The sequence below is a fragment of the Mustela putorius genome, unplaced genomic scaffold (assembly GCF_011764305.1).
Source record: "Mustela putorius furo isolate JIRA1106 unplaced genomic scaffold, ASM1176430v1.1 tig00003867_pilon_pilon_pilon, whole genome shotgun sequence".
NCBI classification, from domain to species: domain Eukaryota; kingdom Metazoa; phylum Chordata; class Mammalia; order Carnivora; family Mustelidae; genus Mustela; species Mustela putorius.
This window is the reverse complement of record NW_025422019.1, coordinates 3781365-3802438: the sequence shown is the minus strand read 5'-3', so window position 1 is coordinate 3802438 and position 21074 is coordinate 3781365. Positions and strand designations below refer to the sequence as shown.

At 34.7% G+C, this 21074-nt stretch overlaps 1 long non-coding RNA gene across 2 annotated transcripts in view; it reads right to left on the bottom strand.

Moving 5' to 3' along the window:
- Window positions 1-7797: 7797 nt before the first annotated feature.
- LOC101672051 overlaps window positions 7798-21074 on the bottom strand; it is a 33012-nt gene continuing 19735 nt past the window's right edge. Inside the window, exons 4-5 of one of the 2 annotated variants that reach the window (XR_199990.3) lie at window positions 11563-11759; window positions 7798-7850 (exon numbers count right to left, since the gene is read on the bottom strand). This is a non-coding gene — a long non-coding RNA (uncharacterized LOC101672051). Of the gene's footprint in view, window positions 7851-10941; window positions 11760-21074 lie in introns of those variants that run through there. The other variant, XR_006602417.1, reaches the window with a different exon arrangement.

Below are 21074 nucleotides of genomic sequence, written 5' to 3'. Positions count from 1 at the left end.
TGGCCCAAATTTAGGGACACATGTGCATGATCCTGAAAGAAACTATCTTTAAAATTTAGTCCTTAGAAGACTTGCTCTCAAAGAATTGTGGTCCTGAGACAAAGACCTCAAAATTTAGTGATACAAAGAATTTATTGATTGTATTGAATTTGTGGGTCAGAAGAATTGACACAAGCCATGGTGGGTTTAAATCATCTTTGTTCCATGATGTTTGCAGCCTCCTCTGGGAAGAAGCAAAATCTGAAGTAATTTAGAAGCTATAATCTGGAATCATCTGAAGCCTATTCACTCACATCTGGTAATGGAGCCTGGCAGTCAACTGGGACATTAGCTGGGCTTCTAGTCTGGAACACTAGACACAGTGTTCCAGAATTGAATTGTGGGCTCTTACAGCATGGTGGCAGGGCTTGAAGGGAAAGTATGCCAACACAAAGAGCCAGGAAAAAAAACTACATTCCTTTTATGACCCAGCTTTGGAGATCACATAGCATCATTTTTGTCACATTCTATTTGTCAGAGTACTCATAGTCCTGCCCAAAGGGATGGAAATAGACTATCACTTGATGAGGAGTGAAATGTTCTCAAAGAGTATGGAGGAATAGAAGTGAGATTTTTGGAAAATGCAGAACCTGTATAATAATCTATAAAGTATGTCATGAAACATGCTCAAAAGAATGGCAAAGTTGGTTCATTTGGCCTTGGATTTTAATTAATTTATTTCATGATAATCATGGATAGAGGGCTCTTGCTTTAGATAATTCATGGACAACTAATATACACTGGTCACTCATTTGAGAATTCTGGTGGCTAGAGAATAGCAGTTGGAAAGAAGAGCAAGATTGAGTATTTCTCAAAAGTGATCAGGAAGTCCTCAAATATTCAGTTAAAAGCAAACTTTGTGATACAAATATTAGACAGAAAGAAGAGGTAAAGTTTTCTGGAGGAAGGAAAAAATGTTCTTTGTGTTCCTACAATAGACTGTGATAGGTGTTTCAGGTGTAATCTCATTGAATCCCTGGAACATGGTAACTACATTTTTTTCTTTTTTGTCCAGGTCTTTATTTATATTACAGTTAACAGTGTAGTAGTAGTTTCAGATATGCAATATAGTGATTCAACATTTCCAGACATCACCCAGTGCTCATCACAAGTGCCCCCCTTAATATCCATCACCTATTTAACCCATCTTCCTGCCCACCTCCCCTCTCACACATATTTTAAAACTTCTTCTATATATAGAAAATGGAAACTGTCCAGTTCTGATTATTTTATTAATTTATAGATTAAGCAATAGAGTTGGATTTATGGTGGGCATGACTCTAAAGTTTGTATTCTTCAACTGATGTGTGAGGTACCTAAAGAGAGCTACAATCAGATTGGGTCACTGTGACAATGGCTTTCCTAAAATTATTTTGCAATAAGGTTTTCAGTCCAGTATCTCTGATTCATTATGCTTCTGGTTCAGACTATATTTCCTTTTATTTTTCCACTGTGATTAGTTAGAGTATAAATTGAAAGTAAATAACAGACCAGTAAGCTATTCTCATAAATATTTAAAATTGGGTGAGAAGGTAGTATGCATGTATTTATAAGAGTAAACACTTAGAGTAAGGGAAGGAAAGAAGAACTGTTGAGAAGCAAACAAACAAATAAACAAACAAAAACAAAACAAAACAAAACAATAAATAAAGCCAAAAAATAACTAATGATTTCCTTTAATTTCTAGACATTGTGCTCAGAAGTTGGTTCCACAGAAATGGTGCTATACCCTTCTCAGGTTTCTGATGTCTGAGGTATAAAAAGGAAAGGTGTATTGTCCAAAGTGGCTCATCTAGGAAAAGCTGAACCACAGTTAAATTCACAATATTCAAACTCCAAAGCTCTTTTCATGCTGCCTTCTTTGAGAAATAAAATGGTGACTTTACATTAAGACAGATGTCTAAATAAAATTTTTAAATTTTTGCCAAGCTGGTACTTATGTCTTACATCTCAAATTACAGAAATCAATTTATAACAATTGGGCATGGGTGTCAAACATTTCTACACCTCTTTCAAGCAACAACACTTGTAACTTTTCTGTGCAACTGCCCCTTTTCAAGGAAGTTTGTATAGTGATCAGCCTAGGAAGATGGAGACTTGCCTCCCTCTGGAGAAGAGGGAAAGGAAGGATTGTTTACTTTCCAGTATAATAAGGATCAGATCTCCCACCAGGGTAAATGTTGGGCACTTTGCTTGGAGCCTAGTAAAAAAGATTCAGATTCCCTAAACTCAGGGTTCCTTAGCTATAGCATGGATTCACCGCACAGATAGCACCTGGGTCTCTCGACTTTTCCTCTGTGGAATTAAGGTGAGAGCAACAAGGAAAATCAAAAGGGATACAAAGCTAATGCTATATGCTTATGCCATGAACAAACACCTTTGTTTCTGACCCAGAGACTTGTGTCTTCTCTCAGGGCAGTGAAACTGTGGCAAGCAACTTTGTTAGCTTCTGAGTATAGAAAATCTTTGACTCTTCACAAATATTTTACAACAGATCTAACGTATGTTTTCCATGTAGAAATAAATATTTCACTAATTATTTTTCCCTTTTATCAGTATCTAATTTTTAAGAGAAATTTGAAGGTTATTTTGAATTTCTCAAGTAAGGCAGGAAATGGGTCCACAAGATAAGAAAGAATAAACATGAGGTAGGAAAAAAAAAAAAAAAGCCATAGGTGAGTATGAGAAAATATTTTACAACTAAATCTAACTTCTATGCATCCATATCTATACAAACATCTATCCATATTTATGAAAATGGCAAGATTTCATTCGTTTTGATGGCTGGTAATATACCATTGCATGTATATATCACATCTTTATCCACTCATTTTAAGATGGACATCTGGACTTTTTCCATACTTTGGCTATTGTGGACACTGCTGTTATAAACATTGGGTTGCAAGTGCCCCTTCGAATCTCTGTTTGTACTTCTTTGATAAACATCTAGTAGCACAATTGCTGGGTCATAAGGTTGTTCTACTTATGACTTTTTGAGGAAACTCCATACTGTTTTCCAGAATGGCTGCACCAGTTTGCATTTTCACAAACAACATAAGGAGGTTTCTCAGCAAACTTGCCAACATCTGTTTCCTGACTTGTTAATTTTAGCCATTCTGACTGGTGTAAGGTTGTATCTCATTGTGGTTTTGATTTGCATCAAAAAACTGTTATTTGATTCCCTAATGTGGAGTGATGTTAAACATTTTTTCATATGTCTGTTAGCCATTTGTATGCCTTTTGAGAAATGTCTATTCATATTTTCTGTCCATTTCTTAACCAAATTGTTTTGTTTGTTTGTTTGTTTGGGTGTTGAATCTACTCATCCATTGTCCTTGCAAATAATATACAGAGTTTGTGTCAGATAGTGAAGGAAAGAGTGATTGATGTTAGGGAATAACTTCACCCAATTGATCAAATTTAAAATTTCCAGGGGATTTCTTTTTTTCCTTTGTTCTTGTGTTTAGAAAATGAATACTCAGTAACTCTTTAACTTAAAACTAATGACTGAATTCCATAATGTGCAAATATCACTGGAAGAAGATGGATATCTAAGAAAACCCCTCTCATTGACAAGTATGGGTTCTCAAATTAGTTTGCACAAGAGAGGAAACAGAAGCCTCCTCACATCAGTGTTTAAACATAATGATTTCTAAGAGTTAAACGGTTTGGAAAAGAAAATGTTTAATTTACACAGTCTCTTCAGGTCAAAGTAAAAACAGTTCTGTGAGTACTGGAAAAAAATGCATTATGATTTCATTATGTATTTATATTTCTACCAGAAAATCAGTTGGAGTACAATTTGATGAAATAGGTATTTATTTAAAGAAAAGAGGTATGTCACTAGAACATATTCTTGATTCATAGAGAAGAGAAAACCTAGGGTGTACTGGCCTGTGTGAATATTCTTAAATGGTTATAGCAGTTAATAATTAAAATTCATGTGTGCCACACATCCGGAATATGACTAATCAGAAAATCACCTAGTGAGGACACTAAATAGATGTAGAGCAACCGCTTCTGTCTATGGATCAGGGTCCCATCACTTCACCACGTCCAGAAAAAAGGACTTTTCACCATCTCTATTCAATGTGCTGCCCATGAGCCAGCAACCTATCTTCTCACTACTACAAATGTTGTAAATGTAGAAACTCAGGCTCCCCTCAGACCCACTGAATCAGAATGTTAACAAGATCACATACACAATAAATTTTGAGAAACCACTGGATAAATAGAATACCTTGATTCTGTCTCTCTCCTCTCTTTCTCAGTTGTCCACTCTAAGGAGAAATCTTTCAAAACTGCAAATCCTATCACAGATCTTCAAATGACAGCACATTAGTAGATAAAACCTAGACTCTGTGGTATTCTGTATAAGATCATCTAGATTTTGCTTCTCCCTTTGTCCAACTCCATGCCCCTTCTACCTGTTAAATTTCTCCAAAACCTAAGTGATAACATCTTCTTAGCGTCCCCAGACCAAACACACATGTGCCCCATCATTTCAACACACTCAATTAGTTAGGGTTTGGTAAATGTGACTTGCCATTGTGTACCTACTTGTCTTCACACAAAATAATCCTGCTGTGTGAAGTGACCTTTTCTTTTTTGTCTCTCTATTGGACCTTAGTCAACTCAATAATCTCTTTCATCTCTCCCACTCTTAGAAACCCTTTCGATCCTCGTAAGTTCTGAGGTCCATTTCCTTGCAGCCACTCATAGCCCACCTCCTCTCAGGCACAGTGGGTCCAATTATTTAATTTAATCCCATCTGCCTTCTCTTAATTCCTTCTGCTACTCTCACTCATAAACCCAAACAAGCAATTTTTCAACCGGTTGTAGATTATTATTATTATTTATTATTATTATTATTTACCTCTTTCACATTCTACAGCTGTTCCCTGGTTGTGTGCTTTGTTTTTTTAGTTGGTATCATCTTCTCATCATCTCTAGTCCAAACCAGATTAATTCCAACCTCATTACATTGATCAGTTTGTTCCCCATAGCTGAAAGAGCACCTTTCTTCTTTTGGGGAAGTTAAATATTACTTGTTCTAAAAGATACAATAAAAATTCCACCTTTTCCCTAAAACAAGTTTTTAAAAATATATTAGTCTTATGAAAATAGTAACATTAATAAAATATGGCAGAGTATTGATTGCAAAACAACTCTGATGTAATAATATACTCTCACATTTTTTCTGTACTTTTGTGTGCAGGTACTATATAGGTACACACACACACACACACACTTTTTCTTTTCCTGCTTTTAGATTGAAAGTCATTTCAGGGTTTGAGGAATCTGCACTCAGGATTATACTTCCCTGCATCCTCTTAACTGATCTTCCATATTTTCTCTTGAATACAACAGTTCCTTTTGTTTATCTCAATCCCCTTGCCTTGGATCTATCCTTGCGTCTTTCCTGTATTATTAAAATAAACTTCTTTTTAAAATTTATTAATTTAATTTATTTTTTTATTTCAAGATTTTATTTAAATTCAAATTAGTTAACATATAGAGTACTGGTGGTTTCAGGAGTAGAATGTAGTAATTCACCACTTACATACCCAGTGCTCATCACAACATGTGCCCTACTTAATGCCCATAACCAATTTAGCCAAGTCCTCTGTGGCCTCCCCTCCAGGAACCTTCAGTTTCTTCTCTATAGTTAAGAGTCTCTTATGGTTTGCCTCCCTCTCTGTTTTTATCTTATAAAATCAACTTCTAATTTTTCATGTTGCTTTCAACTTTCAAACTCCTCTTCAAGTGTGTACTTGTTATTTTATTGCCCTAAAATTTTCTGTGTGGCTTATTATTTCCAGAATTTAGCATCAACTAGTTAGCAAGAAACATGAAGCCCAGCATAATGTGACTCATGTTGTAGGTCTTTTTTTTCTTTTCTATGTGTGTAAGGACCCTCTCAACTGCAATGACCTTGAGTTCTCAAATTAAGTCAAACCATTTTCCTAGTTTTTTTCTGGAGATCATATGTTCTTTTGTTTTGTTTTTGGTTGTTTTGAAACAACCATCCTCTCTTTATCTGTCTCCTGAGATTTCTTTTATATTCTTCCTTCAAGATGTAGCTAAATCTCTTGGAAATATTTTTTGTGCCCTGCAGGCCATTATGTACCTTTTTTCCCCCATTCTCTGATGTACATCTCATGATGTATTACTGATTTTTTTACACTTGCCACAATGGTGCAATAATTAATTGCTAGGCTGAGGCCTTGACTGCTAGAAACATGTGTTTCTTTTCTTTTCTTTTCTTTTTCTTTTTTTAAATTACTTTATTTGGTGGGGGGTGGGGCACAAGGAGAGGGAGAAAGGATCTTAAGCAGACTTCACATTCAGTCCAGAGCCTCATGGCTCAATCTCACAACCTAGATATCACAACCTGAGCTGAAATCAAGAATCCCTCACAAAGCAAAAGTGTTACCCAGGATCCCTGTGTTTCATTTTAATACTACAAAAGATGGAACAAAATGTTTGCTGAAAAAGTGAATGAATGATATTCCTTTCTTACATTCTTAGAACTTACCCTCAGGTAAGGTATGTGTGTGTGTGTGTGTGTGTATATAGATATATATATATAGTATATATTCTCTTCTTTTCTGTAAATATCACCCCTTTGTGTTTATGCATCTTATTTCTTTATTTTTTCATTTATTGTTGCTGTTACATTTGTTTTTCTTAAATATGTGTGGAATCTCTAGATATTCATTTGTACTTATAGATTAAAAAAATACCCAGCTAAGAAACTGCCACGAACTTCCTCTGTACCTGAAAAGAACATAGCTGAAGGCACCATGCTTCCTGATATCAAACTTTATTACAAAGTTACTATAATTAAAACAATATGGTATTGACATACACACACACATATATCAATGGAAAAGAATAGAGAACCCAGAAATAAACCCATTTATATATATATTAAGTTATCTATTACAATGGAGTCAAAAATACAGAATGAGGAAAGGATAATCTTTTCCACAAATGGTTATGGGATAACTAGATATTTACAAGCACAGTAATAAAACTAGACTCTTATTTTACACCATACACAAAAATAAATTTGAAATGGATTAAAGATCTCAACATGAAACCTGAAACTACAAAACTCTTGGAAGAAAACACAGGAGGTGAACTACTTAGTATCAGTCTTGACAATGATATTTTTCAGTATGACACCAAAAGCAAATGTTACAAAAGTAAAAATCAGCAAGTGGAACTATATCAAACTAAAAAAAGCAGACGCTTTTTTTAGTTTGATATAGTTTCAGAAACTATAAACTGAAACTATAAACAGAAACTATAAACAGTTTCAGAAACTGAAAAAAGTTTCTCTTCAACTAAATGGATGAAATGGGAGAAAATACTTGAAACTATATAACTGATAAAGGGTTAATATTCAAAGTATATAATGAACTACAACTCATCAGAAGAAAAATCCCACAATCTAATAAATGGGCAGAGAAACTGAATATAACTTTTTCCAAAGAAAACAGAAATAACCAACTGGTACACGAAAAGTTGCTCACATCATTAATCACATGGGAAATGCAAACTCAAACCATAATTAGATATCACTTCACACCTGTTAGGATGTCTCTTATCAAAAAGACAGAAGATGGGGCGCCTGGGTGGCTCAGTGGATTAAGCCGCTGCCTTCGGCTCGGGTCATGATCTCAGGGTCCTGGGATCGAGTCCCGCATCGGGCTCTCTGCTCAGCAGGGAGCTTGCTTCCCTCTCTCTCTCTCTCTGGCTGCCTCTCTGTCTACTTGTGATTTCTCTCTGTCAAATAAATAAATCTTTAAAAAAAAAAAAAAAAAAAAAAAAAAAAAAAAAAAAGACAGAAGATAACAAATATTGGCAAGAATATTCAGTAAATGGAACCCTTATACATTCTTGATGGGAATGTGAAATGGTACAGTTACTATGGAAAACAGTATGAAAATTCCTTAAGAAGTTAAGTTACAGAACTACCATATGACCCAGAAAGCTCACATCTAGGTGTATATCCAAAGGAAATGAAGGCTGGATATAAAAAATATATTTGCATTCCCAGGTTTAACTCACTGCCCATCAATGGCTGGATGGATAAAGATAATGTGGTATAAACATAACAATGGAATATTATTCAACCATGAGGAAAAAGAAAATCTTGCCTTTTGCAACAACATGTTTGGAACTTGAGGGCATTATACTAAGTGAAATGAACCAAGCAGAGAAAGACAAATACTGTATGAGCTCATTTATTTGTTCACTCTTAAAAAAAGAAAAAAAAAAGAGAAAAAAAAAAAAGAAAAAGAAATACAAACCCATAGAAACAAAGTTGAAAAATAGATGATAACGTGACAAGGACCAGGAGGTGGGGAAAATAAGAAGTTGGGAAAGAGGTACAAACTTTTAGCTATAAGGTGAATATGTTCTGAGGACCCAATGTAAAAGATGGTGACTCTAGTTGATAACACTGTATTGTATAAGTGAAATGTGTTAAGGAAGTAGAATATAAAATGTTCTCACATATACACAAAAGATAAATATGTGAGGTGATTAATGTATTAATTAACTAAATGTGGGGAAATCTATCATAGTGCATGGATTTATCAAATCACCATGACTTATACTTTAAATATCTTGCTATTTTAAATGTCAATTATGGTCAGTAATGTTGAAATTTAAAATTTAATAAAATAAGAGAAATAAGATGACATTATATAATTTCTGGGATTCTTTTCAGCTCATTCTCTTATAATGTAAATTAAAAAAATGTTTTCATAAATTGGAAATCTTTTGCAACTCATGACACTTGTACCAGTTAATTCAAAGAGTAATTGTCCCTGCCAAGATGGATTGTAATAATTTCACCTTGAATATCAAAGTCCTACAAGAAGTTAAATGTCTTGGAATCAAAAGACCCAAAGACATTCAGTGTCACTGCAGCAAACATCAAATGCAACCCCAGGAAAATATTTGATCATGAGTCATAAAGATCTGTTCTGAGCCATGAATTATATTTAGAGGGAGACGGTAAACACAATTTGCTTTCAAGTTTTATATCTTCAGGATACTCATTTTCTCAGGTGTTAATATGAAGAGATGTAAATAGCCCAGGAACTACTTTTGAAACACAAGCTATAAAATTAATGATCTCTGCCAAAGATTTTCACATTTCTCATCACGATAAACAAATTGGACATAAAACAACCTGGCTGGATGTGCCCTTTTTGGTAGAGGAGTATGTGTGTGTAGTGGAAGTATAGCGTAGTAGGTAGTGTTATAAACTTTTTAAGAAAGAGGGAAAGGAGAGGAAAATAAATAGGGCTTTAAATTATATTGGTTTAAAAATGATAGGTGCTCATTCGAAAATCTAAAAGGCAACTAGCCAGGACAATCAAACTCATGGCTTCATGAGTGGATGTTAGTTTCAAAAACATACCATTGGTGAGATAATAAGAAACCAAATATAAGAGATATGAGGCTGGGGACTGACAGCTTAGAGTTGACTGCTCACTGAGGTGGGGCCTCTGCCAAGGTAGACCCATTTGTAATTTATTTCTCTGCTTTTGCAATCAGGCAATTGTTCACAATGACAGAAAGTGGCAGGACTGCATAGAGTTTACTAGAGGCAAATGTTAGGGGCCAAGAAGAGAGAACAAAGAAAACAGATCCTAAGCACATTAGGGACATCTGGGTGACCCATTCGATTACCACCCAGCTCTTGATTTTTGACTCAGGTCATGATCTCAGGATTGTGAGATCTAGGTCTGAGTCCATCTCCCTACTCAGTGGGCAGTCTGCTTCTTTCCCTCTCCATCTGCCACTTCCTCCCCTGTTTTAAATAAATCTTAAAAAAATTATAATCTAAATTTATTTTTTTTATTTTCTGAAAAAAATAAAAGACATAGAAAAAAAATAAGGTGATCTCAAGGTTAGTTATGAGACTGAGCTCTAGTCAGGCTCCATGCTCAGCACAGAGTCTGTTTCTCTCTCTCTCTCTCTCCCTCCGAAATAAACAAATAAATAAATAATAAAGCTTAAAAAAAATCACTCAAATTTCTTAACTTTTTTTCCTTTGTATTAGAAAGGAGTTCACCCAAAGATAGTATATATACACAGGTACTTCTAAAAATATATACAGATATACAGTGATAGATAAGATTTCTATTTTCCCATGGGATTCAATTTGGATGTGTTTATTTTTGTACAGATACTTATCATTTATTGGAGGAAAGCCATCTATAACATAGGGAAGGCCTATTGGAAGTATTTGTGGCCTGAATCTACGTAACTATAGGTGCATTTGAATTTTTCTGTGCGGATAAATATGATGGAAAATAATCTCTAAAAATGAATGAATGAATGAATGGCAGAAAATTTTCTCAGTAAGGAACCATTTATGCAAGAATAATAATTTATTTGATATTAAATCTAAAAGCTTATCTATACCTCCAGAGAATAACAAATCCAACCTCTGTTTAGTTCTTAATGTGCAAAACTTGGTTCCAAGGATCTTTACTTGGAAAGTAATTTACTTCTCAGAAATAAGTACTATTATTTTGTAGGTGGTACAACTGTGAAAGTAAGAGGTTACATAAACTTACCAAAGTCCCTTAGTTACCCAGAGGTAGAGCCAAGATTTGAACCAAAACAGTCTGGTTTCTGGTCCTCAGCTCTGGAAGGATGTGCACAGCGAATGCTCAAGGAATGGTGATTATATGGAGAAGAATGCAGAGCAAATTGGAGCTAAACATGTAAATGATGCTTCCTCCCCTACTGTTCCTCTCCATATCCTCCATGCTTAAAATGTTAAATAACTGTCATGTGATCCTAAGGCATGAACATGGTAAAAAAAAAAAAAAAAAAAAAAAAAAAAAAAAGTATGGATAAATAGGGCTTCTCTCTTTGGCAGAGATTTAATCTTGAAAAAGAGACTTAAGGTGGATTTTATCCAATACATGAGCTTCTCATAGAAATGAAATTCAGAATATTCCATTAAATTTAATTATGGGAAGAAAACAATAGGTATCAAGCAACCACCTGGTCCCAGATGGGAGCATTAACCTTGTGAAAGTGATTTTTATTGCTATCTTAATTTAACAGACAAGGTCATTTCATTCCTGAAAGTTTAAGTAACTTGAAAAAGAGTGAGATTTGCATCAGAAAACATATAGCCCTTGAATTCTACTGTCTTTCATTAGGGAAAATACTGAATAGAACCAATCTGTGGCACAGAGTCTACATTTACCACCAAGTAACTAATATTTGTGCTGATGTGGTTCAGTACTGGGAGAATTTTCTGCCATTCATTCATTCATGCATTTGACAATGCATGGATGGGGTAGTTTGAGTCATGATCAAGGTATAAGAGTGTCATTCTTGCCAGGCTGTCTAATAGTACACAGATGAAACTCCCTCCATGTAGGCTGAGGGAGCTCTGGGTTCTTGTGTTTGTGTGGGGAGATGGTTTGGGAGTGATAGGGAGGAGGGTGAGAACAGCTAGTTTCTTCTGCCTCTTACCCTGTGCTGCTTCTCTCTCCCTTCTGGATTGGGTGCCACAGGGAAGATAAGAACATGGAAGATCTCATCTGATTGCAGTGGTTGTTTGGAGAACCTCTGCCTCAGTCAAATTCTTCAACCTTTACCTCTGCTCTGAAATTCATGGCAGCTGGAGCCTTTTGACTGTCCATCCAGCGAAGATTTGATTTCTGGCAGGGCTTGATCAATGGAAGACAATGAAATAAGATTTAGACCAAGAGGATGGGGGTAAACCTTCATGTTTTTTTCCCTTCTTTTTGGTTCAGGAGATAGTTCTTCTGTGGCCCCATCTCCTGTTTAACAAGCCCACTGAGGTTTCAGCCTCTGCTTGGTGGTAAAGATCTTGGGCTGAAAATCCTTACCTCTTGTCATTGTCCTTGGCAGTATCAATGGCTTCCAGCTATTATTGTTAACCTCTGAGCTCTTTACTGTGGCCTACATAGCCTCTCAGACCTCCAATTCCTTTTTGGCCTCTGTTTCTTGTTTGGTTCCTGGCAATACAACTGGAACAGATATTATCTTGCCGTGCAGACTGGTTTATGAATGAGGATGTTTTGCTTCACGGCTGGAGGGTGTGGCTTCGCTACCTCTTTTCTGAGGGCTACCATTGTAACCCCTAAGTGCCCATACCTAAAAGACTGCCCTCTTAAGACAAACAGTTTCTGCAGAGGTTAACTATCAAGAAAAACTCTTCTCAAAATGGAAGTTCTCTGAACGCCTGGGTGGCTCAGTTGTTTAAGTGACTGCCTTCGGCTCAGGTCATGATCTCAGGGTCCTGGGATCAAGCCCCGCATTGGGTTCTCTGCTCAGTGGGGAGCCTGCTTCTCCCTCTCCCTCTGCTGCTCTGCCTTCTTCTGCTCTCTCACTCTGTCAAATAAATAAATAAAATCCTTAAATGAAGTAAATAAATAATAAACAAACAAACTATGTATTTCCAGGTCACTAACATTTCATTACCATTTTCATACACTAAATTTCTACATTTATTTATATTTCTGGACTTTCCATTTTGTTACTGTGATGTTTTATTTATTTCTAACTTAGCTTCCTACTTTTCATTGTTGTAGCTATGTAATTGGTTTTTAGTATTGGCTTGGGCTAATTTCTGTTCAGAACCCCTCTATTCAGAATATTTCTGGCTATTAATAAGCTGAGATTTTATATTAATTAAGAATATTGATTAAGAATAGTTTATTTCTTTAAAAATCCACTAGCAAATTTCACTAGGAATTCATTACCTTTGTGGATGAATTTAGAGAGACTTTTAGACTATGATATTATTTTATTACGTAAGGAAACAATATGTCTTATTGTTTTTATTTGTTGTTGTTGTTCCTCAGATTAGAATTTTAAAGTTTCATTCATATAACTAGTGTATTTCTCATTAAGTTTACCTGTTTTAAAAATTGTTTGTATTACTTCAGAATATTGTAAAATACTTAAAAACAAAATAATGTATTGAAAAATACATTGAATGACAAGGTATTCCCTCTACCCATATAAGAAATAATTCCATATCAGTAAAAGCTTCTTGTTAACTCTTTGGTGCCTAGATTTTTGAATTTATCATATTTAGAAATATATCTATTCAAGGCATATATCAGTACTTGATACATTTTTATTGCTGGATAATATTCCATTGTATGAATGAATTTACCATGTTTGTTTTTCCATTTACAAGCTGACAACTGCTGTAATGTTTTCTAGGTTATGATTACAACAAATAAGGCTGCTATGGAATCTATGTATGTACTTTTATGGGATATACATATTCTCCTTCCCCCTTGAGTAAATTCCTAAAATGTAATTGAACCATTTGGAAAATTTATATTTGGGCTTTTGAAAAGTTTTCAAATGTTTTCCAATGTGTACCATTTTATATTCCTACCAGCAATGAATGAGGGTTCCAAAGTCCCCACATCCTTATCAAAACTTTGTACTTTTTGTCTTTTCGATTATAGTCATTATTGTTGACATATAATGGTAATTCACTGCAGTCTTAATTAACACTTCTCTAATTAATATTGATTTGGAACATCATGTGTTCATTAGCTACCTATATATCTTACATTGGTCAAATGTGTATTCATATTTTTTTGTTTGTTTTTTAATTGAATTGTTTTCTTATTATTGAATTATTAGTTTTTCTATACTCTGGATATGAGTCAAATACATAATTTGAGAAAAAAAATTCCCTCCAGTCCTAAGAGACTGTGGTTTGCCTTTTCATTTTCTCTCTTCCTCTCTTTCTTTTCCTTCCTTCCTTTCTCTTTCTTTCTTTTTTTCTTTCTTGATTTTATTTGAGAGAGAGAAAGAGATGATGAGTGGGGGAAAAGGTAGAGATAGAGGAAGAAGAAGGTTCCGTAAAGTTTTTACGGCAAGATAAACACACCACCAGGCAAAGTGGGTGCAAGGCGAGATTTATTAAAAACACTCTCCCACAAAGTTTCAGGGCTCAGGAGAAGGGGAGCCAGGAAAGTTGCCCCGGGAGGAGGTGGGCACCCTCGGGGGAGGTTCAGCGACTCTAGAAAGCAGAGCGTGGAAGTCGTGCCCAAGGCAGAGATAAGGGGGCTTTTAAGGGGGCTGGAGGGGAGTTCAGGGGTCTTTTGGCAAGTTTCCCTTATTTGTATATTTCGCCTGCTCGTTGGGGTCCCATTGGTCCATGGGAGCCCAGGGTGGGAGGGTTTTCAGATTCCTGCTTGTGTCTTTGTTCTCTTGTCCGAGCTCATTTTGTGGTGGGGACTTTCGCCATCTTAAGTAGCCCTTTCCTTCTGCCAGCCCAACAGGTTCCATACTGAGTAGGGAGGTAGATTGGGTAGATTGAGTAGATTGGGGCTCAATCCCAGGACCCTGGGATCATGACAAAGCTGAAGTCAGAGGCTTAACCCACTGAGCCACCCACGTGCCCTGCCTTTTAATTGTCTTAATGGTATCTTTTGAAACACTATTACTTTTCTTCAATTGAATCATTTTTTAAATTTATAAATTGTGCTTTTAATGTTTTATCTAAGAAATCTTTGTCAAATCCAAGGTCAGAACATTATTTCATATATTTTCTTTTAGAAATGTTGTATTTGCTGGTTTATGATCCATGCTGAGCTAATTGGTGGCTTAAAGATCTACAGGGATGTTTTTGCATGTGTATGTAATTATCTCAACACCATTTGCTACAAATACTGTTCTTTCCCATTGATTTGTCTTGATGCCTGTGTCAAAAATTAACTGACTATAAATGTAAGAGTTTAATTCTTGAGTGTCAATTCTGTCCCATTGATCTATCTACCTGATTCTATTAACCAAGACCATGTTGTCCTGATTACAATGTTTTTTTTCTTTTAATTACTTAAAATTACTCAGTGTGGCTACAAATTTGTTTTACTTTTCAAAATCATTTGGTTCTTTTCGTGACTTATTACCTTGTTTCATATATTTCAGATCAATTTGTCAATTTTTGCAAAAAGCTTCATTATAATTTTGATGTGGGGTGCATTTTGTTTATAGATCATTTTACACAGAATAGCAGATTTGGAATTTTTTAGTTTTGTAACCAATGAATGTAAAATATTTTTCATTCATTCAGAAATTATATTAAATTTCTCTCAGCAACATTTAGTACTTTTTGATTTATAAGTCTTATATTTTTTTGATTAAATTTCTTTTCTCAATATTGTATTCTTCTTGGAGGATATGGTGAATGGAATTTTTTTCTCAAATTTATTTTTATTGCTCATTGATAGTGTATAGAAATACATTTTATTTTTTTTATTTTTATTTTTTTTTAATTTTTTAATTTTTATAAACATATATTTTTATCCCCAGGGGTACAGGTCTGTGAATCACCAGGTTTACATACTTCACAGCACTCACCAAAGCACATACCCTCCCCAATGTCCATAATCCCACCCCCTTCTCCCAAACACCCTCCCCCCAGCAACCCTCAGTTTGTTTTATGAGATTAAGAGTCACTTATGGTTTGTCTCCCTCCCAATCCCATCTTGTTTCATTGATTCTTCTCATACCCACTTAAGCCCCCATGTTGCATCACCACTTCCTCATATCAGGGAGATCATATGATAGTTGTCTTTCTCTGCTTGACTTATTTCGCTAAGCATGATACGCTCTAGTTCCATCCATGTTGTCGCAAATGGCAAGATTTCATTTCTTTTGATGGCTGCATAGTATTCCATTGTGTATATATACCACATCTTCTTGATCCATTCATCTGTTGATGGACATCTAGGTTCTTTCCATAGTTTGGCTATTGTGGACATTGCTGCTATAAACATTTGGGTGCATGTGCCCCTTTGGATCACTATGTTTGTATCTTTAGGGTAAATACCCAATAGTGCAATTGCTGGGTCATATTGGTCCTGTATCCTGCCACTATAATAAAAATGTTGATTTTTTTCTAGCATTTTTGTTGTGTATTTCTTAGCATTTTCTACATACATAATTACAGCATCAGTGAATAGAGTATTCTTTTATCCATATTAATGAATATCCTTTCTTCCTACTCACTTCCTTTCTTCATCCTCCCCTTCCCTCAGGTATTGAGCCCAAGTAAGTTTATTCTTGCTATGTCTTTCTAATGTGTTCACCCTTTCAAGGAAGGCCTAGTGATTTTTTCTTTTTCTTTAATTTTATTTTGTCTCATTCTATAATAGCCACTTTATTTCTTCTATGGTTACTATTTTTATAATATACATCATTCTTTTCCTTTAAAAGAAAATATTCTTATTTCTTGGTATTTAAGTTTTGTTGCTTAAAGCAAACATTTATTTATTTATTTATTTATTTATTTATTTTTAAGATTTTATTCACTTATTTGGCAGACAGAGATCACAAGTAGGCAGAGAGGCAGGCAGAGAGAGAGGAGGAAGCAGGCTCCCTGCTGAGCAGAGAGCCTGATGCGGGGCTCAATCCCAGGACCCTGGGATCATGACTGAGCCGAAGGCAGAGGCTTACCCCACTGAGCCACCCAGGCGCCCCGGAAACATATATTTAGATCTTGCTTTATTTTCCCCTTACATTCCACCTAACTTTGACTGGTCTTTATTGCATTTACATTTAATAGGAATATTGATATGGTTAGATATGCATTTCCCATTTGCCTCCTGTATTTTTGGTTCTTATGTCTTTTATTTATTGTCTTCTTTTCTGTTAAATGCATGTATTTTAGAATAGAATTATTTTTTTTGGATTTTATTTGCATTGTTTTCTTAGCTATTTCTCTAAGAATTACAATAAGCCTCTAACATCACATTTTTTTCAAATTAATTCTGATGTAATTCTATTAAATTATAGAAAAGATCTACCTCCTGATCCCACCTATCTCTGCAAAGAATTGTAATAGATAAATATTTAAATATGTTTTCTATAATGAAATTTTTAGATAAAGATAATCATAAACTTATTCACCAAGCAGCTAAAAGATTAAAAAATAGATATATTTGCTGTCAGATATATCACTATCTACCAATTACTATCTAGTATAGTACTGTAATTATTGCTTTGTATAATTTTTAGAGTTTTTAAGAGAAAAATGAGGATATACATCCTTGTAGTCTTTCATATTATTACACATATGTATCATTTTTTAAAGATTTTATTTTATCTTACTTTTATTTTTTATTTGACAGAGAGAGATCACAAGTAGGCAGAGAGGCAGGCAGAGAGAGAGGGGGAAGCAGGCTCCCTGCTGAGCAAAGAGCCCTATGTGGGGCTCCATCACAGGACCTTGAGATCATGATCTGAGCTGAAGGCTTAAGGCAGAAGCTTTAACCCACTGAGCCACCCAGGCATCCCTACACCATTTTTTATTTCCCTTCCTTCCTTTTTATATTTGTGTTGCTAGGAGGTGCCACTTTCTTTAAGCCTGAAAAATCATGCCATTATTATTTTTTTATATGACAGGTCTGCTAACAATAAATTCTCAGCTTTTTTCTTGGGTGGTGGGAGGTCTTTATTTTACTTTCATTTTTGATAAATGGTTTTCCTGCAAATAGAATTATTGGTTGATAGTCCATCCCAACACAATGTTCTGCATATCTCTTTCTACTGCCTTGTGCCCTCCATTGTTATAAATGAGAAGTCACTTTTTAACTGCATTGGTACTTTCTTGTGTATAAGTCATTTTTCTCCAGTTGCTTTCAGGCTTTTCTCTTGGTCATTGGCTTTTCAATTTGACTTGGTGTATCTATTTGTTAATCTCTTTGTATTTATACTATGTAAGATTCGTTGGCCTTCTTTATGGTTAGCAAGAAGAAGTGATGCAAAATGTTGATTTTATGTTGTCTCTGATGCAGAATTATATCTTCTGTCAATATCCAGAAAACCATTTTTACACTTTAAGAAGTGTAAAAATCTCAGAGACTTCCCATTTTTTCACAATACCTTATTGACATATGTGTGTGTGTGTGTGTTTGTCTGTGTGTGTGTGTGTGTATATTTCCTGAACAGATCTACCCATTGCTGAGAGAGATGAGTTAATGTTTTTTTCATTCTATATGAATGCTGTATGTCTTTTGATTTCTCTAATTTTAGTTAATCAATATTAAGTGGTATATTGTTTGGAAGAGTTCTCTATAATTATTAAATGTTAATTATTTATTGAATACTTCTTCATTTTTCAAAGTTTTTTTCTTTTTGTCTTAAATCCAAACCAATGTTATATTAATATAATACCTTGCCTTATTTTTGTTTAAAGTAGTATGCTTCTGTCCTTCCCTTTATCATCAACATTTATTTTTAGAAAACACACTTTTTAGTTTCTCTTATACACAATGTACAGCTGCATTTCATTTTGTGAACCAGTATTTTAAATTAAGGGTTAGCAAATTGTGACCTCTAGGTCATACCTGGTTGCATCCATTCATTTATGCATTGTTGATTTTTATTTTATTTTGTTTTATTTCTTTTTTACTAAGATGGTCAACTTAAATAATTGTACTTGAGGTCATATAACTTTCAACACCTAAAATTTTTATTATCTGGCCCTTCATAGAAAAAATTCCAAGATAGAAAAGATTTGATAACTCCTTTACCTAATAATATTTTATGCTGAGCTTTTATATTTTATTCTTTTGTTTCTTTATGTTTAGGATGTATTTTATTTTTCTTTTTTGTTACATATTTTTTCTTTGTAATTTAAAATTATTTTTAAGCCTCTCTAGCAATGATGGTTTTAACCATAGGTTTCTGTAACATATCAAGATCTCTTCTACTTTAGACCTTTGACCTTCTGCTAATGACTTCCTAATCGAGGCAATGTGTATATGGGTATGCTTTATAGTTTTCTTCATCTCACATGACCCTTCTCGCCTCACCTTCAGTATGAATTTTTATAGATTATTATTTCTAGTTCTTCGTATTTTTACCTTTGTATGACTAATCTTGGATTCATATTCATTAAATTATATTATGATATTCCTGTTATTAAACTTGAGAAATTTATTGTACTTTATAATATTCCACTATTCCTTTTTCTTCCTTTTTGATCTGTATTGGTCATATTATTTCTACATTCCTATAATAAGTAATATATGCATTCTGTTCTTCAACTGTAAATCACCACAAATTTTTCAGACTTAGTCATAAATTTAAGTTAATTTATTGTTGAGAGATATTTCATTGTTAATTAGGCACCTAGTGTTTCTGCTAATTAAATTATATTCTATAGTAGTGTTTTAGTAAAAGCTTTATTCAAAACATGAGTCCTCATATATTCATTAATATTCATATATTGCATTTGATATGTATTGCAGTTTGATATTGTGTGGCAATTTGATTTACTATAAAATTCCTGAGACACTTTGTTCCCTAGAACTTTGGAGGTATTATAAAAATGTCCCTTATATTTTAACATCACTGTAAAAGTCTAAGATTTGCCTTAGTTGCTTTTTATTTTTTTTAATCTTACATATAGCTTGATATCTTACTTTGCCTTAAATCCCTTGGTATTAGTTTGCTAGGGCTGCCATAATGAAATACCACAGACTGGGGTGCCTGGGTGGCTCAGTTAGTTAAGCAACTCTTGATTTGGCTCAGGTCATGAAATTAAGCCGCACATTAGTCTTTGTACTCGAGTGGGGAGTCTTCTTGAAATTCTCTCACTTTCCCTTTGGCTCTCCCTCTGCTTGTGCACACTCTCTCTAAAATAAATAAATAAATCTTAAGAAATTAAATAAACAGAACACAACAAAACAAAATGCCACAGACTGAGTGGCTTAAATAATAGGTCTCATAGTTCTGGAGACTGGAAGTCCAAGGTTAAGGTGTTAATAGGGTTGATTTTTGACTTTTTTTTTTTTTTTTGAAAGAAAGAGAAAGCACAAGTTAGGGGAAGGAGCAGTCATTAAGGGAGAGAGAGAATCTTAAGCAGGCCCAGCATGGAGCTCACTGCAGGGCTACATCTTACAACCGTAAGATCATGACCTGAGCAGACACCAAGAGTCAGTTGCTAAATGGACTCAGCCACCCAGATGCCTCAGGGTTGATTTCCTATGAAGCCTATCCTTCACTTGCAGATGGTTACCCTCTTGCTGCCTCTTTCCACAATTGTTCCTCTGTGAGTGGGCATCATTTTAAGAACTTATATCCAAATACATTTATTTTTAGAAAACACACTTTTTAGTTTCTCATTTTGAGTTACTGGGGCTTAAGGCTTCAACAGCCTCCAAAGTAAGTAATTTTAAGTAGCCACTGATAATTCAAAAATATATTATGTTAATGATCATTTTACAACCTTCATTTTGTTTCTTTAGGGAAATAATATTTTCTTCAATCCCTGGGTTTAGGTCTTTTTCTTTTTTTTCCCTAAGATTTTATTTATTTATTTGACAGAGAGAGAAAACACACAAGCAGAGGGAGCAGCAGGGGGAGAGAGAGAGAAGCAGTTTCTCCCTGATCAGGGAGCTCAAGGTGGAGCTTGCTTCCAAGACCCTGGGATCATGACTGGAGCCAAAGGCAAAACACTCAGCTGAATAAACCACCCAGGCACCCCTAAGTCCTTTTTTTTTTTTTTTCTAATTTTGAAAAGTTTTCTTGAATTATATCTTGGAGTTGTTCAAATTTGATTTTTTTTTTATTTCAAAATATAAAGTAATTATGAAAATGTGGCATCTTTCTTGCCCTTCCTAATATTTATTTCTAATTTTCTTTTTTTTAAAGATTTTATTTATTTATTTGACAGAAAGAGATCACAAATAGACAGAAAGGCAGGCAGAGAGAGAGAAGCAGGGGAAGCGGGTTCCCTGCTGAGCTGAGAGTCTGGTGCAGGACTTGATCCCAGGACCCTGAAATCATGACCTGAGCCAAAGGCAGAGGCTTAACCCACTGAGCCAGCCAGGTACCCTATTTCTAATTTTCTTAATGTATTATTTGCTTCATCTTAATTTTCCATCTTTTTTTTTTGTTTAATTCTGTTCTATGTCCCTAATGCTTTTAGAAGTGTCTGCTCTTTCTTTAGTTAATATCTTTATTGGAATTTGTTTCTG